Below are 16,734 nucleotides of genomic sequence, written 5' to 3' on the forward strand. Positions count from 1 at the left end.
ACAATTAATTTTGTTATGACATTTATCTTCTCTATTTTGATGTAAGTTAAATGAATATTCGATAATTAAATTATCTGCTGCCTTCACCCATGCGACTGTAAATTTAGGGTACCATTAACAATCCATGCTGCTTCAGCCGTTTTTAATACTGCTAGTACGCATGTAACGCTACTGTTTATATGTATACATGTATCGTGCCATCACACTACTGTCATGATCCTTGATAGTGCTTGGTTCTCTTCTCTCCCCGACAGCTTTTAGTTCGAGGCCCAAGCTATAATTTCATAAATCTTTAGAATTTTTCCAATTCCAGTCATTCCAAATACATATTACATACTACATTGTTTATAATAACTTCCTTGCTTCTATGAAATATGAGTCATACTTGATATTCATAGTCAATTCATATTATGCTCGATTGTTATTCAAATTTGTTGACTAATTATCTAAATAGATCAACCGGCAACATTCATAACTAACAGATGGTGCTATTTTCAGACGCATTTCTAGCAATCGTTCTCTAAAAAGGTACTCCGAAACACAGCGAATAACTACCATTTATGGTCAGACAATGATGTAAATTTCACCGAAAAACTTGTTGGTAAGCAACAATGGAGTACTTCCTACAACCATACAATTAATTAACCTTATTACGTTTAATTGGAATGTCATTTACTGGAAATGTATCTCTGTCCCAAATTTCCCAATTCATCATATTTTTGTAAAAATAGAAATGTTAGTGATAAGAAGACAGATTTATGATTGATAGCAAATTATCTTTCCAGCAATTGTGAAGTTGGCAAATTACAGTTACCATATAGAAGCGAGTTAACAACCTAAAATAGAATAAACGTCATCTGACGCACACAAAAATCTTACTACTAACACGTGACTGGATCGTCTGGATTGGCAAAAATCTTACTCACCGTGGCATTGCTACATTTTATCGTTTTGCGCGGCAAAAGAAAAATCAGTACTAACAATTGTTACATTTGAATCCTTTTGGTGTTGATCACTTAAAGAATAGTTCGCGCAAACAAAATGTAGCGATGTTAGTAAGTTTTTTGTCAAACCAGACACTAGATAAAATATAGCATCTGCAAAGCTTAACATTTTTGTCGATTCAGACGACATTCTGTTTTGGGTTAACTGGCTTCTGTTGTAATAAAGTTGACAGACCGATACCAGTTTCACAGAAATTTACTGGCGAATTAAAATGAGGAGGAGGAGGACGAGGAGGGGATGTCTGGTCACGAGATGGTCATTGGTTATTATCATAGTTTTCAATTCATTCTGCCTGTTTCTGTCCGTCTTGAATAATTATGGGATGCCGAGAATGACGACAATATGACAACGGTGACTAAAGTTGGAATCTGTTTGAATCTGGTCTTTGTATTTTCTCCGAGTCGAATCGACTCTCACTCTTGGTGCATTAAATCTCTGTATATTATTAGCTAGATATTATATTACCAACATATTTTCAATGTCTGACTGCATGATATGATTTCGTAGAAGCTAGTTTAATTCTGACGTAACGACTGTGGATGAAGGGCAAATTGTGGAAATATGATTTTGCTGAGTAGACGATCGGTTGGTTGAGAACAATGTCAGTATCAAAAAAGGCTCTCCTGTAAATCTCGTTGGCCTATCACAAAGGTTTCTTTTAATTTCCCGGACTATATACGCCAATTCAGCGAGTTCTGATATACACTATTACGGTACATGAGTGCTTTTGGTAGTGTGTGTGTGTGTGTGTGTGTGTGTGTGTGTGTGTGTGTGTGTGTGTGTCATAGCCTGGGCAGATCGTCCAGAAGATTGAATTAACAATGACAGGCTTTGGCAAAGTAGGTTTAAAAGTAAATGTATCATTTATTTACTTTCCTCCATAATTTTGACCAACTTTGATAACCGAAATAGACAACATTGAAACGAGTAAAAATAGATAAGCGGGTATTTTGGTATTGTTCGGCACCTTTCACCAGGGCATTGACAGCGAGCCCCCCCCCCCCCCCCCCAACGATGCGAATGGATGTTTTTGTGTGTGGCTAGGAATTCTGCGTAACGACCGCAAGGAGGCGCTGCATAATGAGAGTGGACGACCACAAAGGCCGACATGAGCATGAAGTCCAGCTCAAGCATGTAATGTCACCTTCACTCGTACTGTTATTTCTCCGACGTACAGGATTACTCGAAATCGTAGAGTACTACTGTCTAAGCTTTAGGGTACAAGACGTTAAGACTTAGGCCTAGCTTATACTGAGGGGTGTGGATGAAAATCTCGAGAAGGTCTTCAATACATGTATGTTCACAAATGCCAAATTATGAGTCTATATATGGAGTAAGTACTCGTGTTGTTACATTAACAACCAAGGCAAAATAAAACAGCTTGGTAATACCGATACTTTAATAAAACAGCATGAAGTAGCGATTCAATATAAACGTCTATACATCAGAAGAAATAAAAATGATATTAAACCACACGCTGTTACCATAGATACGAAGAAAGTTGAAAAAATGTCTCACAGAGACAAGTACGTACTTTGGGTTGCATGTTACATAGAAATATGTGGAATGATTTTTGTATCGAAGGATTTTAGAGTACAATCTTTGAATGACAACACTGTACACAAACTCACATTGACTACGTAGGAGTTACACAATCTGCTTAACAGCAACACTCCATGCACAAAGCCCAACGAGATGTCTCTCTGGCTACATCTAAATACTTCAATTACATATACAAATACAATATACAATTATTTGAGATCTCTTCGTGGACCAGTCTCGTATTAGAGTACGTTTTTGTTTGATGACAGAATTGGTGGTTGCAATTGGTTCAGTCCCATCCAATATATCATAGTTATCAATTCGAAGCTCTCTCTCTCTCTCTCTCTCTCTCTCTCTCTCTCTCTCTCTCTCTCTCTCTCTCTCTCTCTCTCTCTCTCTCTCTCTCTCTCTCTCTCTCTCTCTCTCTCTCTCTCTCTCTCTCTCTCTCTCTCTCTCTCTCTCTCTCTCTCTCTCTCGCAGCATTCCTTGGAATTTACAGATAATAACCCTTTGAAATTCGAAAAAGAATGGAAAAATATCAATTTGAAATTAAATGAATAGATGGTCCACCTCTTTTCATGTACCGGCAATTTGAAATCATCTGAAATATAATGGCACCCGACTACATTTTGCCCTAAAGTATTCATGCTATTAGTAATATGTGTCGCAAGGGGAATGGTATACGGTTTGTATACATTCTGGTGGAAACGGAGATGTGTTTTTTAATTGATGAATACCGACTGCAACGTTTAGGATTTAACAATCTGTAATGATAGCTAAAACCTTGCCCTTAAGCGACTTGTTCTACTTGCAAATCTTTCAGTCACGTACCATGAAATTCATATGACTGTCACGGTTTATGGAGAGGCTTGGAATGATTATGTTTGCAGTCTTGAGAACGTTTGAGTGTGGCTGAAGAAAAGAACTCACTCCAGATGCGTTTCTTCCTTACAGGAAAGAGTACCTGAATCAGATTAAGATAATCCATATTTTATTTTTATCGTTAAATTTGAGGATTGTCTCGTTTAAAAGATGTTGGGTTTTATGTACACGAAATGTTTGGAATCGGACGCACGAAGTAGAATTATGTTTGTTTGTTTGTCTGTCTGTCTGTCTGTCTGTCTGTCTGTCTGTCTGTCTGTCTGTCTGTCTGTCTGTCTGCCTGTCTGTCTGTCTGTCTGTCTTGTCAGTGTGTCAGCTGTGTAATTCGCACCCGATTCATAGCTACTGTATTTTTGAACTCTTTTCGTTTGTCATGTTGTATTTATGCAGACTTAATATTCTAACAATAGAGTACTTAATCATTATATTAAATAGAGTAAATATTAAATAGAGTACTTAAATTAAATAGAGTACTTAATCATTATGTCCGACCGTTTCTAACCACAAACCTTTCTATGCATTTGTAACTTTCACCAAATACGAAATGCAGCTATTGTGGGAACAATAATAAGAAATTACAATCGTCGGAATTTTATTTGTGACTTGGTATCCCCCCAAGTCCATGTGACCTCAAAGAACGATTAATGCTTCTGCGATTTAGAATTATGAATATAGAATTAATAATATTGTTTCTGTTTTGATCACATAATAGAATAAGACTTTGTTCGTGTGATTGATGATAAACACATTATCAACTGATCAATGCTAGAGCCAGACAAATCTTTGAGAATGTGATTTAGTACATTGGCATTCTCTAATACATTCTTTTATGAGAGTATGATGTAATTTCACTTTAATTTGTGAGATAAGATATTGTCTTCTCGTTATCGCCTGATCTGTCAATGAAGCTTTCAGAATATGATGCACCTAATGGCAATTGAGTCACCAGAGAGTATGTCTATCTCAATAGCTCATGTGACAATACTATTCGTGGACAAACTTAGAGCGCATGCACATTACATAGGAATCATAAAAGTGTCAAATATTTCGTTGCCTACAGCAAAATGTGTGAATGGAATTGGGTTTGTCATCTGTATTGGTTTTGGTTTTAAGGTTATCGTAGGTTTTTAGATGAAATGCTTGTGGGCAATTTTAGTGTACATATTACTCATTATATAAGAATCATAAAAGTGTCTAAAGCTTTTATTTTTTCCTTGCCTAGAGCAAAATATATGATGAAAGGGGGTTTGCCGTCTGGGTGTCTAGGTTCTAAAATGATTGCATAAAACTGCGACAAAAAAACCGTCGACATTTTGTGGAATAATAAAAGTGCTAAATGTTGAAATAAATTTCTTTTCTTTGCCAAGAAAAAAATGTATGTATAAAATTGCATTTGTCACTTTGATGATTTGATTCTATGATTATTACATTGAATGTTAAATTTCCCCTTTAATTATGTTTTATTAAAGGGCAAGGGTTACCTTGTGAATTCACTGTTTTTGATAAAATCTTGGACGTTAAACAAGATAAAATGGGTTGGTTTCATTCACTTTCACTTATCAGTGTGGTGTTGGTATTGATCGGAAGTGACGTAAGGGCCTAGCCAGGAAGCTCTGTTAAACATATTGTCGCCTGCTCGTATTGTTATACAAATTACAATAATGATAGAAACAGACGAAAACAGGTTTAACGAAATTTGCCTAAAAAGGCCTATACATCACTTCCGCCTAAGTTCTGATTAATGCCAATTGAAGAATAGTCATTCAGATGACTTGATTATTATAAATATTTGATATATAGCTGTACATTATTCATAGCAATATTTAAAGGTTTTGAGCATTATCCTGATTAGACCGAATCAATGCATCTACAACAAAGTCTTGTAAGAGTCTTAAACTGGGTAAATTGCTGGTCTACTCATACCATGACATTCAATATGAGTGACAGCATCATGAGAGGGCTTATCATGACAGCTAGCATACCGTGTACGATTTAAAATATCATTTCAAGCTAGGGTTTATTCTTAATTAAATCTGCATATAGAATGTGCCTTATTTGGAAATATAACTCAAACATTTGCTGTATCTTTGTTTAAGAAAGCTTTAACATATTGTCAGTTAAGACACAATAAAACTCAGGGGTTACCCCATGCAAATATATGAAATAGAGGTCAAAATGATATCATTTTAGAATCCAAAATGGCCTCCAGATCCTGGCGTAATTATGGGAAAATTAATGATTGCATATTTCCTTGAAAAAAAGATAGTGAATCCAAAATTTCTATTATTTATATATTTGAAAATGACAAGGAACAAACCTTCACACGGCAAAGTTTGGAGAGACTTAAACAACTTTGATTTTAATTGGAATTTGTCCCCGGGCGCACTCTACTTGAAGAGCCTTGTCACCACAAATTCAATATGATTGTGTGGAGTTGCCTACGTCACACTTCCTCCATTGAATGGGTCACCAATTTACAAATACATTTGTTATTTCCTTCTGAAGGAAATAAACGTGAAAATCTGAGAGTTCTCTGGATTTATGAAAAAAAAACGTTATTAAAAGAACCCTCTGGGATAATAATGGAACTGCATCTCTTCTATTAATAGTATTATGCATAATTTACTCTTTCGTTCTTCCAATTACATTTTAGCCTTGAGGTTTGTCCTCCTTGTGCTTTGAGATCTAATATGACATAAATATCGCCTACCTGTCAAGACACAATCTTTAAAATCATATTTTACAATGACAGTAAATACCCAATCGGTTTAGGATTATACGTGTGACGACACTTGACTGGTAGAATTACAAAAAAGTTGGACTGAAATGAAAGAATGATCCTATGCAATCAATATGGCTCCCATGATAAGATGACACTAAACGAGAATGGGATTGAACGCATGGTAAATATGACTAACATTGTGTATGTGCAAATCTACAAGTTTATATTTTCATATTGTTCAAAACAATTTGTATTTGCCTAGCGTTGAAGTATAATCATTTTCGAAATTACTGAACATAACTATATTAGAAATATTACTGGAGTGCATTCATGTCGGATATAATCTAATCCAATTATCACTATCGCTGTGAAGACAATCGCTAGGTTACACATGACGTATAATTTGAAATCATTTAATTACATGTTTTCATACAAGTATAGCCTGTAACACCAAAGTAAAGCAATTCTATCGTATACCACAACTGATGTTTAAATACACATTGCCTGGCCATGAGGAAACTGGTAGATGTCTACTAGTGCCCTCATAGCCGGGCAATTCGTAGTATATTTAAGATACAGGATAGAGTTGAACAGCTCATTTCTGACGAACATTTGAAATCATAAATTAATGTCAGACATGTTCTTTAAGGTAAGAACTACAGCTTGCGATTGATGCATCACATCAAAGTAAATTTAATTGTCTGAATCCGGCATAATCGCTATCGTCGTGGATTAGTGTTGTTCGACATTTACTCTTGATACTAGTAGCAATGGCTTTCCGCATTTTGAAAAGTCATACGGAATCAACTAAACGATACATAAGGGACCCTAGTGTGCTTTTTTTCTAAGTAATAACATATATCACGCAATAATCTTTACAGCGTTCGTGGCATGAAATGTCAAAGTGTAGCAAACTGTGGAGTAAATACACCAAAACGACTAGTTTTGCATATAAGTGAACCATTTTGAAGAAAGTCTAGCATATGATATACTGACACGTTTCCTTTTGGAAGTCATACCTATCGTTAAGGGATATTGCTTGAAAGATTACTTTATGAGCTTGCTCAAGGAACATACAACTGTCAAATTCATTGTGTCTGCCAGTAAATTTGTGTGTAATCTGAAAAGTCCTTGGTAACAAATTATGACGTCAGACGTACAGAAAACACAAAAGTCTAGGAATATTTCCATGCAGGCCTCATTAATTTTATACTTCGCACTCTAACTAAAATGAATGGTTGAATATAAAGGGGCTTTTCAGAATTAATCTGAATTATAGACTCCCGCTCTACCTGCGATAATTATTTTTTATTGGTTACACACTTTTCTCGTTCCCATGTCCATAAATATTCATTTTCGGAAAAAGTATTACTGAATTATATTTCTCATAATTCTGGCCGTTCATATATTTGAAAAGGTTTCGTTTATTTCTCCTGATATGGAGTGTCAACGCATGCGTATAAGTTCTAGTACTTACAGAAATCTCTTCCTACGTACCGTGCATGGTAACGTATACACGATTATATCTTTTACTGCTTGTTGGGAGAAGACGTGTGACGAGAAAGGCGCTCTATCAAGACATCTACAAGGTAAATTTAAGTAAAACAATTATTGATATTAATTTACGATGTTCCTTACACTCTTTATGTCAATGGCAAATTTCGTTAAATTTTGTGCGTGTGCATTTCCTAAATTCTTATAAATATGCCAGTTTATGTTTTAAAAAAGAGGTTATAGGTGTTGCACCTTGGGAACAATTTCAATTTAAGAATATTTATCATTTATAAACTGGTGTTTCAAAGAGAGGAATTACCATTAAAAAACTCAGTGTTTAAGTAAAAAATAACACTTGGAATTGCATTACCCGTCATCATAAAACCAAACATGCCATCAAAATCGAACTATTAGTAAAACACGGTGTTTGTATGTTATGCTGCCAAAATCCAATCACAAATCCACAATTCGAAGGACCTCACAACATTTCGTGCCTGCAGCAGTAACGTAGTGGAAGGTGTGTATATGAATATCGTGAGATGAGTTGATCCTATGGCTGAACAAACCTATCTAAATTTCACAGCATTCGAACATAAACGTGAAAACAAGAACGCATAATGCGTTTTGCGCTGGTTGCTGTACCCACAGGTAGTCACGATCGTGTGTGTGTGTGTGTGTGTGTGTGGGGGGGGGGGGGGGGGTAGTTCGTTGTTCATTAACTAATACGCCCAAAGACATCCTCTATTGGCAAAGCATTTAGAACAACATTTAAGCACTACTTCGACTAGCCATTTCTCTTCCTATAAAACTTTTTTACGGGCATTTTATTATGCAGTACGGCTATTTAGTGGATATTTGAGAGATTTTGTGTAGAACGTATATAAAACTAGAATTCCAATTACAGTAGTTTGGAATGAGATCACGTCCTCAGCCTCACTCTGTAGTATATACTAGTATCTGCTGTATTACCCGAATTTACGATCAAGTTGTCCACTAATTTCACGTGTAAGTGGGCTGTATTTAATAACACAGTTTTCCATATTTTAATTGTTTTGGAGTTTAAGCAATACAGCAAGAAATCACTAACGTAGTTGTGCCTCGTTACTGCAAAGTTATCAGTTCCCTATATTGCAATACTTTGTAGCATGATAGTAAATGCTTTAAATCGTTACCTCTTTAATAGCGGAATAAACTTCATAGCTAATATGAATGTTTGAAATGTGCAAAAGGCGTGCTGGTTATGAAAAAATGAAAAGAAACGCATGCAACACAATCGATAAAATTATTCTATTGTACACCTAGTTTACACATACACTCAAATATGATAATGTCTGAGTCTAACATGTCTGATATTACACACACACACACACACACACACACACACACACACACACACACACACACACACACACACACACCCATATATATATATATATATATATATCAAAACTATTATTGCGCTCTGCCACTGCGGTATAGAGCACTGTCTTAGCATATTGATACTCACCGAGTTATATATATATATATATATATATATATATATATATATATATATATATATATATATATATATATATATATATATATATAAGAGTTGTCTGATGATCGCACTATGCGTGAAACTCCGAGTTACAACCAAGAAAGAGTTCCAGTACTGCCAAAACTATATATATATATATATATAACTATATATATATAACTATATATATATATATATATATATATATATATATATATATATATATATATATATATATATATATATATATATATATATATATATATATATAATAACAAACAGATCGCCAGAGAAGAGAAACATAGAGAAAGACAAAGAGACAAAAACATGGATTATTATGCCACACAATATTTTTTAATATATTGGCATTAAAAATCGTGAGTGGGGTAAACACAGCTCTTTTAATATTGTAAGTTTTTTGTATCGAATTGTTTTATAATTTACGATTATTACTCGACGATTTTCTTTGGCTGTCATGTCTTGAGCGCACACACACACATATATATATATAAGAGTTGTCTGATGATCGCACTATGCGTGAAACTCCGAGTTACAACCAAGAAAGAGTTCCAGTACTGCCAAAACTATATATATATATATATATAACTATATATATATAACTATATATATATATATATATATATATATATATATATATATATATATATATATAACTATATATATATATATATATATATATATATATATATATGTATATATATATATATATATATATATATATATATATATATATATATATATATATATAATAACAAACAGATCGCCAGAGAAGAGAAACATAGAGAAAGACAAAGAGACAAAAACATGGATTATTATGCCACACAATATTTTTTAATATATTGGCATTAAAAATCGTGAGTGGGGTAAACACAGCTCTTTTAATATTGTAAGTTTTTTGTATCGAATTGTTTTATAATTTACGATTATTACTCGACGATTTTCTTTAGCTGTCATGTCTTGAGCGCTACTTCATATTCATTAACAACTCTTAGCTGCAAGGTATAAAAGGACTATATAAATGAGTGCCTTTTTTTCTGCGACAATTATAGTGAAACCCTTTTCTTTTCATCTCTCATTTTATGAAATCCTTATTCTTGGAAACTAGGGGTTATTTTGGCAGAAAAGAACAATTCTCAAGAACTTAAAGTATGATAAATTGTTCTCAAATTGTTTGCCTCTGTGCAATCATTGGAAATGGGAATTGGAACTTCACCAATTTATGAATTACTGAAAGAGTTTCATTCACTGCACCTATAAAGGTGGAATGAAGACTTGAATGCAGTTAGTCTTCTGGAAATTTCCATCCACTTTATTGCTTCAGGCCAATATGTTATTTTCTACTATCGTGAGTTTTTATTTTAATGAGTTGTACATGGCACAGAATTTGTGGTTGATACATGGTGTATACTAGTACATGACGAGGGTTTTTGCTAAAACATGTAGTCCACACTTAAGGCGTACTCCATGTGCAGACATTCCGTCAACATAGGTGTCATAACCAAAAAATGGTTGAACAATACTCCATTTGCCATAGATGGGTATGAATCATTATCTAGACTGTTGCTCCTACATCGAGGCTCTTGAACCAGTTAGATTATTTCGAGATTAACAGATTGTTTTAAGGTTTGTTGTTTATGAAATGCAACGATATTTGAATGTGGTCCGATCCTTGCATCGAAAACCGCGTTTTTTCGGCAGTTTCCATGGAAACATTGTATCATCGAGGGACACACTTACATATAAATCCATGCAATAACACTTACGACATTGTATCAATACTGGTACAGAGTCTAGTATCACAGATATGTTCCAAAGTTCTGTAAGACATTTCCTGAATATGAAACATTAAACTTTTGAACGCAATGGAAAGTGAAACATAGTTTTTTTTAGCACTACACCTCTATCGTTCGTTGCTTATATAAATATACTGACCAACGTGTAATATTTACACTTCTGTGGTTCAAGTATTTGCTAATATTTTAGTTGTGTGTTATACCTTTTCGAATGACAAGGTGATTTCCTGTGTTCAAGAAAGACTTTTTAGTTTCTAAGGTCGTTGATATCTGATCATGCGTTGCAATCTGTTTTCACTGGATAACTGGAAAGCTATGTCAAGAACCTTATAATAATCTGCATCTACGATGTTGCCCATATTGACGCATTCCATCCCTCTTGACTAGTTTCTTTGTCACGTAAGACGTCACATGCAAACTACCATTACGATTTATCTTTGTATTAAGTAGAGTTTCAAATCAATAGCGATCAAGCGCTTGAGTGATTGTACTTAAACCCTGTGCTACTTAACATCAAATAAAATCAAACAAGGGATAATACACCGCATCATCAATCAATGTCAAGGACAAGTTCACATTCAATGTAGGTATGTCGTACGTGCTTTTACTGTGTTTATCCATGGGTTCACGTCACGTACACAAGGTGCTCCAATATACTAAGGCTTTTCCTTATTTGTACTCGAATGAAGAGAGAGAGAGAGAGAGAGAGAGAGAGAGAGAGAGAGAGAGAGAGAGAGAGAGAGAGAGAGAGAGAGAGAGAGAGAGAGAGAGAGAGAGAGAGAGAGAGAGAGAGAGAGAGAGAGAGAGAGAGAGAGAAAATTTGTTGATTCTTTGTAAGGTTGATCTAGCGTGAAAACGTTATCTCACATGGATGACTGCTACCTAGTTGAAGTTACGAATCCAAGGTAAGTTAAGTTACATTGTACAAACGTTATCAACACGAAAGTTGAATCAATTTATTTTGCTATCTTTCGTGAAACACTGTGTGGTATGATTGATGAAAATGTTACTAATGTTATTATAACACCCAATATAAAAACTTAATGTACAAATTATATTATTTTTTTTCAATTAAATGTGAATTATTCCAAGTTTCCTTTTTTCATATTTTCCGATCAATATCTCGCATCAAACATGGTTGAATAATACAACATCACGCTGTGCATACCTCTGGTGATAAATGAACACCGACAAAAGAAATACGCTGTGAGGATGCGAGTAATATGTGGCCTATTATCTACGATGATCTATTAAGACAGATTAAATAAATTGACGAACTCATCATAACCATCAATGGCAACATACAAATAACAATCGCTCTTCAAGGAGAGACATCTATAATAGTGAAAATGTCTTGAGAGTCTTGCATTGATGTCATATTGTACTTAAGGTAGCACGGCTCAGTTTATAAGCTATCTGACGCCAGTGAAAATACTTACACAAAACAATATTCAAACTGTATTAGTATAATGTTAACGTCAATGTATGCCTTTGATGGCACTGAAATCGTACCTTGGTATCAATATTGTGAGCACACTTGATAGCATAATAGCGGTTTCGTTGACATTTTAGTATTCGTATAATAAATCATGTCATCGAGTAATTTATGTATTATTCCCTAATGCCAGGTTGAGTTCTGTCAATAGCAAGTGATGGTTAAATATGTTTCAGTAATATGGAACTTGCAAACCTGCCATGTTGAATGTTGCATCATGGGAAATGAGATAATAAATACTAATCAATTAGCATTGTAAACAATAATGTTACATCGTTTGTAACCACAAATAATCAATTCATAGTCACCCTGACCATTGTGGGAGGTTTATGTTATCAGTAGCTTCAGATTAGGTATTACGATAACCACAGAAAATCACATAGTCCTTTGCGTCTGAGCATGCTCAGTCTGGATTGCAAGTTCCCTATTAGAGTACAACAGGTATCTTTTAATCTACAGCAAAACATACTCCCCCAACATGTAAAAACTCAGCTTATGTCCCTTTAAAGTATCATCAGGAGGCCGATTTTAATATTTCACCACTCCACTACCAGAAATCTGTGGCTATGAATGATTGCACCAAAGTACCACACGTAATATATTTTCTTGATGAATTGAATTCAGCAAATAAATGCTACAACACGATGAGTGGGAATCGTAAATATCTAGTGAGATAATTTACTTCGACTGATGTGCATGGATGTTTCCTGAAAAATCTTTTAAACATGTGCATTGTAAGTACAGTTCTAATGCCCTGGGTAATTTTTCGAATGTATACATTTCGCCATTTCCGTTGTAAGACTATTTTGGAGCAGGTCTACCTAGAAGCAAAGACTTCTAATTTCGTAATTGGGTTTCGGTCTGTCTTTGTACATTGTTTCCGCCAAAGAAAAGATTAATTATTCACTCGGTCTTTGAACAAGTAGAAAGTATAATTTATTTCTCTTTTGATTGAATTTGTCATTAAACTTTTGTGTTGTGAAGCCTAACGGTAATAAAACATATGTAAAACTTGTTCTTACATGTTTTTTGGTAAAACGCAGTTAGCCTGAAACTGAATATCGTCTGACTAGATTAGAGATCTTAATTGCATTTACTACATTTCATCGTCAGGCCTGATCATAATCTTATTCACACTGCTACATTTCCTTGTCGAGCGCAAAAATCCTTCTAACAGTGTTTGGCTACCTGGTAACCTTTAGCTGCCCCACAACCTTAAAACGATCACAATGTTACACTTTTACGTGCCAGACAATTAAATGTAACAACGTTAAAAAGACAACAATCTCTTTCACTTTTAGCTGATTCCATTGTATACTGAATCACGTGCTTCAAGAACAAAACAACCTTGAATAGCCATTCTCCGAAACCTGTGGATCACTATTCAAAATTGTGCTCTTAACAAATATTTCATATTGAATCATAGCTAACAGATATTCATTAACATTATGTTGTAGAATCAATTCCGATATTCCAACAATTCAAGTGTTCTATCAGGAAATGAATACGATTACTTCTACAGCCAATTTTTTTTCTTGGCGTCTTCATTTCCAATCAGTCATTGCGAAGTTTTCCGAACGTCAAAACAACCCTTTCGACAGGATATCAAGGAGGACCTTTAACGAGCGGAAGGCAAGCTTCATGCGAACATTTACATCTTATAATTTGTAGGCTATTTGCTGTCTTTATTACAAGGAAATATTCACAACACCTTTCTCCCAGCCTGTGGATATGAACACGTAGTATTTTAATAGTTTGAGATAAATAAATAACTTAATGCCAGTGTTCCAAAACATGAATCATATACGACCCAATAAAGTTAAAATGTAGAATGACGCAAATGTTCTTCCTATATGCAAAACATGGGTTTAACTATGATAGAAGTATAACGGACGTATAAGGCAAAGGTTTGGGTCAAGGGTTCCTTAAAGCATAACGTATGCGTGATACGTGATCAAATATATACAACCACCATGGGAAAAACTTTGTGAATTACCAATATCATTTATTTAGAATATTTGCTTCCTTTAACTAGGAAGTTTTGCCTTTTGTTAGTCAACAATTCAATTCACCAACTCATAGTCAAAGCTTATTATCATTGTTACATTAATAATTTTGTGAAATATGAAGACGCCACGTGATTATTACTCCGAAGGTCATGCGATTGTATCACATAAAGTAGCTTTTATATATGAGACCTCCTCATTCCCTGAAGTCTGTTATTACTTCCACGCATCGTTGACATCATTATCTGATATAGATGCGTCCTCTAATAAACCATCCGTCAGATCATGTTGCGATTGCATGTATACATGTTCTTATCCCAGTGTAATATGAACAAATCAGAAGATAATATTTGTAGCCTTTCAAATCTCGAACACCAGATTCTGTAACTGGTCTAAATTTCTATGGTTTGTATTCTTCCAATTAATAGTAATGATTATGTATCAGTATACACGAAAACCACACATCCTGTACAAGTATAGCATATACTACAATTACAAGATTGGGGAATGATTTCAAGACATTATACCGTTATTAGTAGTGATTTCAAATATAAGTTGCAGAAAGAAAGGAAATTGCATAAAACCTGTTTGTATGAACAGTCAGCTTCTACTTTAATTTGGTCAAATTCCCCAACTTGTTGTATAGCGGTCATATCAGAAACTGAGAATAGTAAAAGTAAACTTAACAAATACACAATTATCCAAGATACTAAATGAACAGTATACCAAACTTTCTCATCACATCAGAAGTATTGCACCCCTTGTTATTACTTTCTATGTTTTTATTGTTGAAAACAAAGCATGTTTGTCATACAATAGTTTTATAAGTGCATAATATACATTTATTTTATGACCTTAATAATGATAATAATAATGTTGGGTTCTTATATAGCGCTTTCCCACGTCGTGCTCAAAAGCGCTTTATAATTATTACCCGTGGCTCGGATCAGAACGGCACAACGGCCCTTTAGTCTTCTTCAACTCCCAGGGAGCATACAATCCATTGCAGCCATTTAAGCGAATAGGATTAAAGCCATCACATTGCAACCTACTTCATACCAGGTCCCCAATTGTACAGCTGGGTTGACTGAGGCACAGTTGTTGTTCAAATCTTGCCCAAGGACTTTAGCCACTCAGAAACAAACAGCAGGCAGCAACAGGGCTCGAACTTGCAACCTGTAGATTCCAAGCCGGTCACGCTAACCATTCACCACATCATGAGAGAAACAAGAACGATTGCCGTTATAGTAACATAGCGCGTGTGTATCTAATCAAACAAGGCAGACGTTAATATGTCTTACGAGTGTATGAAAGGTGTTCCGATAATGTAAATCTAAAAAGACGTACTATTTGTCACTATTTACGTAAAGACATAACATTCCAATGGTGAATTTAACTGGATAATATGCTACTCACGGCTTTGATGTTTTTTTGCAGGAACTACCTGACTAGTAGTGGTTGACACATTTCCGAATGTGTTTTTGTTGTTTTTCCTTTTTGTCACCGTATGGGTAAAAACAAAATCATGCTCCACAAAGTCTACACTATTTAATGTGTGTTCACCAACAGAACGTAATCAGTATTGAAAACATTATTCCTGGTAGATTTACAGAATCGGTGTACATTACTATAGAGTGCATGCACTAGACTGGTATCGTCCCCTTTGGAGATTTTTTCAGTCTCATAATCTGCAAATGTTTTGAGTTTGTTATTCTGTTTTTGTTCTCAACCTTTTTGTTGATAAATTTCCAACGTACGAGGAGTTCCCCAAGGGACTGATATAGTGACGAGCGCTTGTGTGTGTTAGTGGACTAATTGTTTTTACTTGGTATCGGTTTTCGATCAGACACTACAACAAATTCACTGAAAATAATTAGACATTGCACGTGTTAATCAGTGGTTACTATTACCCATGGGTAGTACAGGTTGAAATCGTGATTGGCGTTGAGGGCGCTGATTTTTTGTTGCGGTCCCAAAATCAATTTAATATTTGATTTGATCTATTGTACCATATCATGTATACAGCTACAAAAATACGATTACCCACAGGTGATGCAATACAGGGGTTAACATATTATGAGTAAGTTATTTGTGTGTAAGAAAACATTTTTTAAAACGTCCTGGTTGCAGCTAGTGCATACTCAAATCCGTCACATATAGTATATTTTTTATCCTTGCCTGCGTCCAAGTCTTCCTGCACATATTACAAAAAATCTACATTCTATTCTAAATTAACTTGTTAGTATTTCCGGCTC

Source organism: Glandiceps talaboti, chromosome 18 (genome assembly GCF_964340395.1).
Source record: "Glandiceps talaboti chromosome 18, keGlaTala1.1, whole genome shotgun sequence".
Taxonomy (NCBI): Eukaryota; Metazoa; Hemichordata; class Enteropneusta; family Spengelidae; genus Glandiceps; species Glandiceps talaboti.